This window comes from Cynocephalus volans, chromosome X (assembly GCF_027409185.1).
Source record: "Cynocephalus volans isolate mCynVol1 chromosome X, mCynVol1.pri, whole genome shotgun sequence".
In the NCBI taxonomy this organism is placed as follows: domain Eukaryota; kingdom Metazoa; phylum Chordata; class Mammalia; order Dermoptera; family Cynocephalidae; genus Cynocephalus; species Cynocephalus volans.
The window spans coordinates 86,478,166-86,485,611 of record NC_084478.1 but is presented as its reverse complement, the minus strand read 5'-3'; the positions used below and the strand labels follow the sequence as shown (position 1 = coordinate 86,485,611).

The window sequence follows — 7,446 nt, the reverse complement described above, 5'->3', positions numbered from 1 at the left end:
CAGAAATACTGGATCAAGGTGAATACATATAGCCCCTCCTCTAGAAGTGGGAGTAAATTGAAGATTTCTGTAGAATTCTGATAATTTCAAGAGAGTTGGTAAGCCTGTTTTCTGTGCTTCTCCAAACCTAATGGATAATGTTCATTATTCATGAAAACAACCAGTCAATTTTTTTAAAAAGTGGATCAATGTATGTATCTCAAATAAAATTTCAAGTACATGGGGGAATTTCTACAAAGTGCCCCTAAAGTGCTCGCTTCGGCAGCACATATACTAGAATTGGAACGATACAGAGAAGATTAGCATGGCCCCTGCGCAAGGATGACACGCAAATTCGTGAAGCGTTCCATATTTTTTCAGCTATAAAAACGAATGAAATACTGCCATTTGCAACAACATGGATGGACCTTGAGAGAATTGTGTTGAGTGAAACGAGTCAGGCACAGAAAGAGAAATACCACATGTTCTCGCTTGTTGGTGGGAGCTAAAGATTGATGTGTAGATTCACACACACACACACACACACACACAAACCGGGGGGGGGAAGAAGATATAACAACCGCAATTATTTGAAGTTGATGCGACGGGCAGACAGAGGGGACATTGTTGGGGGGGAGGGGGGGAGGGAGAAGGGCGGGAGGTTTTGGTGATGGGGAGCAATAATCAGCCACAATGTATATCGACAAAATAAAATTAAAAAAAAAAAAAAAAAAAAAAAACAAAGTGCCCCTAAAGAGGAAGGAATCAATGGCCAGAGTGAGCAGATATTTTCTTAAGAGCATTATGGCAAATAGAAAATAACTTCACTAAGAGCAATAAAGTAGTTTTGAATATACTATTTCTTGATAAAACAAGCAATGATTTTGGAAATTTAAATACATAATTATATTATATATACGTGAATATCTGGAAACCTCACCTATCTAAACAGAGCTGACAGAGCCAGGAAGGAAGCAGAATAGTCCTGAATTGCCAAAATAGATACCATAAAGTCTACAAACTAAAACCCATACAATGTTCCAAAGGAGACTTTTCCTTTTCCACAATATTGTCTCCAAATAAAATAAAATAATCAGGGTTTTACTCATTTTTGATAAGTGAAAACCCTGTTCTAACTAGCTTGATTAGTGTGTTTTCAAAGCCACAAAATATTAGAAAGCAATAATCAAAACGATAGGGACTTCTTTAGATAGGCCCACTGACAATGGTAATGGTGAGAACTGATAGCTTGAAAAGGTGCAGATATAAGTACTATATAATCAAAAACAGGAACTAAAAATTTATGGGGCCATTTTAATGTAGGTACAAACATTCCTACAGATTTCAATAGCTGTGAGAGAAGCAATGTATACAGTACAATAACTGATATTTATGATGACCCTCAGTCATACTGAAAAGATTGTATTAAATGTTAGAGTTAAAGCTCTTCTTAAATAATAACAGCAATAATAATACTAACAACAAAAAAAGTTCTTTAGCTTCTAGAAAGTACTTTTTTAACAAATGTACCTCATGTTGATGCCACCTACTTCAGCCTCTTATGCACAGATAACAAAACTGAAACCCAGAGACAAATAACTTGCCCAAGGTCGCATAGGTTATCAGTGGCAGACCTGAAACTAGAATCTTGGCCCTCTGAATCTGTATTAGTGCTTCCTTCATACATCATGCCCCCTTGTTGAACACAAACTGCTTAAATAATGAGGAAAAAATATATTTTAGAAACATTTGCCCCTAAAATGGTTTTTTAAATGGCCAGATACCTAAAGAGCCACAGTCATTTCTACAGAATACAACTGTCTGAAATAAAGATCCCTTGCAGATTTCAGAAAACCTAGGTTTTATCCTGTTCTGCTTCCCCTTCTCCCCATATATGGTGATAAATTTTATCTGCTTTTGTTCTGATAAGCAATTTCCATTACAAATAAATTCACACAAATAAAATATGATTTGAATTTCCAATCTTATAAAGACAAGGAAATAAGTCTTATAATTTTTTAAAACTAAACACTGCTTTTTAAAATGTCATTTTAATGAAACCCAATATATGAAATTTTTTTTCAAATTTTCCAATGGGAGTGAGTTGTATTACAAAATTATTTAACCACAGAGATTTTAAAAATAGAAATTTTCCATTCTGCAATTATAATAGGATTCAGTTCACCTGTGTTCTCCTTACATATATCTTTGCTTGTGAGAAATGAGGTCCAACTAGAGTTTATTAACTAAAAAACTATATGCATGTTTGACTCTTCATTAACTCATTGACTTAAGTGTATCAAGTGAAGTAATTGAGGTTGTGCACAGAGCAATTAATCTAGGCAGACCATGATACAGTTGATTTTAATAAACAAATGTAACAAAATATTTTCTGAATGAATGCTAGTATATGCAAATATGTGTCATATCACACACACTCACAGCCATTCAAGCAAAGAGCCTTCACTGTAAACTCTGAAACTAAGGTTGGGGAAATATGTTAGAACACAATTTTGTTTTGATTTTGAGGTGTATGTGTTTAGTGTGAGTCTCATAATACTTTTGAGATATTTGGGGTTCATCTGAATTGTTTGTTTCACCAAGGAAAGAAAAATCTCATGGATATTCCAAGTTATAAGGAGACTAATTCCCCTAATTCATACTAATATTAAAAAGCTTTTCCTTTTTAATCTAATTTGCCCAAGTAGTATATATTTTCTAAATAAAGATAGGGTCATATTGTTCTGATATACACTTTTCAATGTTTGAACTATTCACCTGTGTCCACCTGTTTTCAATTTACATTTTGTTTCTCTCAGGAGAAGGTAGAAAGATTGGAATTGTTGCTGAATAACAGGTGAGTGATTCATGCTGTTGCTCATACCTTTCTATAAAGAAAGATATTTTCTCACATGCTCCAAAGAACAATATGTTTACATTTAGACATAAAATATAGGAGTGGATAATTCCTTCAGAAGGACCATTTTGAGGATGAAGGGAGGGGCCACCATTTTTTAAGAAACATCTCCAAAGTTACATAGGAAAACTAATAGAACATATAGATTATTCTAGCTAATTATTTGATTACATTGTCTTTGAATTGTCCCAACATTCAAGAGGAACGGTTTGAAGAACTGCCTTTGCATCTCATACATGACTGAAGAACCAAACTGCCATGTTCTGAAAATTGATCACGAAATTCTGAAGTCACAAAATATACTACTGGATCAAGACAACAATTCAGATTTGCAAGACACAGGGAAATGACGTGGAAACATAGAGTGCTCTTCATAAAGGAGCAGTTCGAAAAGACACGTTGTTTCACCATCATAAAGAATGGGAAGTTAAGGTGATAAAGGGAAAAACACAAAACAAACACCACTGCACCTGCACACATCAAGACTATCCTCAAAGCCATTTTTCTCTCTTTGGTATTCTGAGGGGAAACATGGAATTCCTGTAAAGATTTACTTGTCTTCCACGTGCAATAAGTAATAATTACAATAGGCAATACAAACCCCCCAAGTTCAGCTACAGTTGCCATGCCAATGGAGGAAGCCATGCTAATATGGTGAAGCCCTAAATCAGCAAAGCAGGAATTGATGTTGTTGTCTAAACCAGCGCTTCTCAGTATGGGAAGAGGCAAGCAGGCAGTCCCCACAATGACCCAGATGGCTGCACTGATGCCCACATCATACCTATGCTTACAGTCTCTGGCCCTGAAGGGCTTGAGGAGAAAGAAGCACCTCTGAAGACTGATGCATGTCGGGAAGCAAGTGCTGGCCTACATGTTGAGATACTTCAGGTAGAAGAACAGCAGGCAAAGGGCCCTCTGGAAAGGCGGTGGTGGCTGATGTAATAGTAAATCTGGAGGGGTAAGGACAGCACGTGAGCGAGGTCAGCCACAGAGAGGTTGATCATGAAAATGATGGCTTTATTTTTCTTGCTGATGAAGTGGCACAGAACCCACAAGGCTGTACTGTTGGCCAGAAGACCGGGGATGAATATGAGGATGTAGGTGGTTGCACAGAGGGAACAGGCATTTGAAGATAAGTGCATTTTGCCCTTGTACTGTTTGTGCTATTACTTCCCATCTTGAGAATTTATGTTGCTTCCATAGGCAAAGTATTATAATGATAATTTCTGCAGAAAATATTGTAAAAATAGGGTCAAGAGGGGGGAGGGAGAAGGGAGGGAGGTTTTGGTGATGGGGAGCAATAATCAGCCACAATGTATATCGACAAAATAAAATTTAAAAAAAAAAAAAAAAAATAGGGTCAAGGGCATCAGTTCATGTTTGAGTATACAAGTATATTTGTTTCTTACCAAAGAAGTATTCAAGTGTGACCTTTTATAAATTCAAAGTCTTTTCCATGTAAAAAGAAAATATCACACCAATTTGCAAATAGATACAAAGAGTATTGAGAAAGATATTTTTAGGAATTAAGAAGATCATTATTTTGGCAATAAACTAAGTCAGGTTTTCCCCTTAGTAGTAATCAAACTTGTAGAGCTAACCAACAGGCAAGACCTCACTGCAAAATACTCCCAGATGTACATTCCAACACTTTTGTGGGATTCCACATTTCAATTTTACAGTTGTCTCCATCTATATTTTCAAAGTTTGAGATCTAGCTGAGTTTCCTATCATCAATCCTGGGAGGGAAAAAAAAAAAAAAACTTAATCCATTTTTAACTGCAAACTTATAAAAGATTCGATGACTGCTGAAGTATAAGTCTGTGGATCTTTGTGAATAAGACATGGGAAGGGCTGGCAGATCACCAGGCCTCCAAAGGATAAGGGCTTGGAAAAGACAGCACAACTCAGACAAGCTTTGCCTCCTTCAAAATAAGTTGGAGCTAAGAAACGAAGAAAGAAAGAAAGAAAGAAAGACCATAATAAAACGTTGAACTTTCAGAAGGAGAGAAGAGATCTATAGTTGCTAGAGGTGGGAAAGGGGGAGGGGAAAGAGAGATAGGGAGTAACTGGGTAAGGGACACAAAAAGTAATTATGATTTGTAATGATGAACATGCTAGTAATATTGATTTGATCATAACATACTGTCCACAAATACTGATAGTCAACTCTGTACTCCATAAATATGTATAGATAAAAAAAATTGGCTGAGGGAAAATTAGTATTGATATATGTCATGGCACTTTTCAGAAACTCCTGTAACTAAAATTCTGTTAATTTTACTAACAGAGTTATGGTAGCTTCAGACACTCACATTTATTGAGACTATCCTTGCAACCATTTCAGGCAACTACCAGGGCATGTGAAGGACTAGAGATTATCTGGAAGTAGATGCAACATAAAGGACATGTGAAAGCTCTTCACATATCTGAAGATAGCAATCCTGTCCTCTCTCAAATCTTCCTTCTCCAGGTTAAACACTCATTCCAAATATGACATCGTCTTTGTTCTTGGTTTTCTTTTGTGTCAGAACATTATTGCTTTTGACCAAAAGCCACTACAGTACAGCTTAGTTTACCCTTGGAAATGACAATTTACTCAAATGTTTTATATTTTTAGGATATATGATTTATGCATTTGATTGCAGAAACAAAAGGATGAATGGGATTTTAATGCTCCCTTGTACTTTCTATTGTTCGCAAAAGCAGTTATTTTGCTATGCACTTTATGAAATTAAAGAAAAAATGAGACAGCCTTAACATTTACTACTCAGGTGCAAAAGTTAACGCACATTTTGCAACAATTCTTGAAATATGAGTTCAGAAAGCAATGTAAGGTCTAAGACAGTGTCTACTCAACCTTAAGCACAACCAATTAAAAAGTGTAAAAATGCAGACTACCCACACACAGCTCATTCAGTGCCAAGCAAGTTATTTGATGCCTCTGCACTGACTACATGGGGCTCTCAGATAGACCGTATTTACTGAACTGACAGTTCATTGCAGTCAAACAACCAGCTCATTCAGGCAAACAGCTACTTCGAATATTTTTTTTTTTCGCTTAGTTGACTATTTTGCTGAGCCATCCAGCTAGTCTAGTAAACTGTAAACAGAGCCAACACTATCTTTTTGTGGTGTTTTATTTGTTTATCCACTGAACTAAAATAATTGATCTCCTGTTCTGTACATTCAGTCTAAATTTTTTAAAAATCATTTAAACTTGAACAAGAGCTAGTCTTAAAATTAAGAAATAGTTAATATGCATGAAACCTTCCCTGAACATCTTTGGTTTTGTTATAAAAAATGATTAGCAATCACTGACTGTCTATTTTGGGCCAGGTACTATGCAAAGTTCTCTAAAGGCAATCTCTCAATAAATCTCTCCCAGAAATCCTATGAAACAATAAAATATTATTGTTGGTTTATAGATTGGGAAACTGAGGCCCCAAGAAAGGCAAGGCTCACTTCCACCATGAAGCCTTTCCTGACGTCTCCAAATCACAAGTCATTCTTATGGCCTCAGAGTATACACAGTTCTGATCATTTTCTTCAGTGAGAGTGCGCTTAACACACCCAGCATGCTGTGGTTATTTGCCTTTCCGTGGAGTCTATTCAGTTGCCCTAAATAGATAGCAGTCTTCTACATATCAAAAACTCATTCTCTTACTTCTTCCTTGGTAAAGTGTCTTGGACATAATAGGAGTCCACTGAGGGTTTGTTGAATGAATAACTGAATATATGACAGATGGATGAATCTGGGGGAAAAAAGAGGTCGGAATGACAGGAGGGTAATCAGTCTGGGGGATTAGAATTTAGCTGCAATGTTTGGCTTGCCCACCGGGTCTCATAAGTATACCAACGATCAAATAAATTTTGTCACTTAATACTTAATTTATTTTAAAATCCCATGAAGGAAAAAAATCTTACTAAGGGCAAGAAGTACCAGCATCCTGTGTAACTTCAGAAGTAGAATCGTTTAAAAGTTATTTTAGAGAGTTTGGGTTTATTTTATTTCACTTTTTTCAGCCTCCATAGTTTTCAGCCTGCATAGTTCTCTGAAGATCATTTAGCTTCTAAATGCATTACAGATCCTAGAATATTAGAGCTGTTCAAGGCCACCACTATCCTTGGATTCAGTTACTTTTTATATGAGGAAATTAAGGCCAGAAAAAGGGGGACTAAAATCTCCAAATTCACACAGAAAGTTAGCGGCAAAGGCTGAACCAGGATTTCTTGCCTCCCACTACAATCAATTTCTACTTTTCCAGGAACTTCTAAAATGAAAACCATATTTTTGTAATTATCTAATAATAATAAAAATGCTCTGAAATGAACCAGTACCAGATTTTAGATTGCTAAATTTGACAGTGAATAGTTACAGCAAGAGGGATTATTAGTTCCTTCCAAATAGTCTAGGACAAATAGAGTATTTTTAAAACATGAATATTTCTAGTCCCTGATGATAAGATTGTGTAAGAAGCCTTATAAATCTTAGATTATGCTGTTATTAAACTTTTATTATTTATTCACATAAGGAACAGAGTTTCACA

The 7,446-nt window shown here is 35.9% G+C and overlaps 1 non-coding gene and 1 pseudogene across 1 annotated transcript; one reads left to right on the top strand and one right to left on the bottom strand.

Moving 5' to 3' along the window:
• The first annotated feature begins 249 nt into the window (after positions 1 to 249).
• LOC134368754 (U6 spliceosomal RNA) lies at positions 250 to 356 on the top strand. Its single transcript, XR_010022464.1, has one exon. It is a non-coding gene; the product is annotated as a U6 spliceosomal RNA (small nuclear RNA).
• Positions 357 to 3,091: 2,735 nt separating this feature from the next.
• Positions 3,092 to 4,073, bottom strand: LOC134368114 (putative P2Y purinoceptor 10; annotated as a pseudogene).
• Positions 4,074 to 7,446: the final 3,373 nt, after the last annotated feature.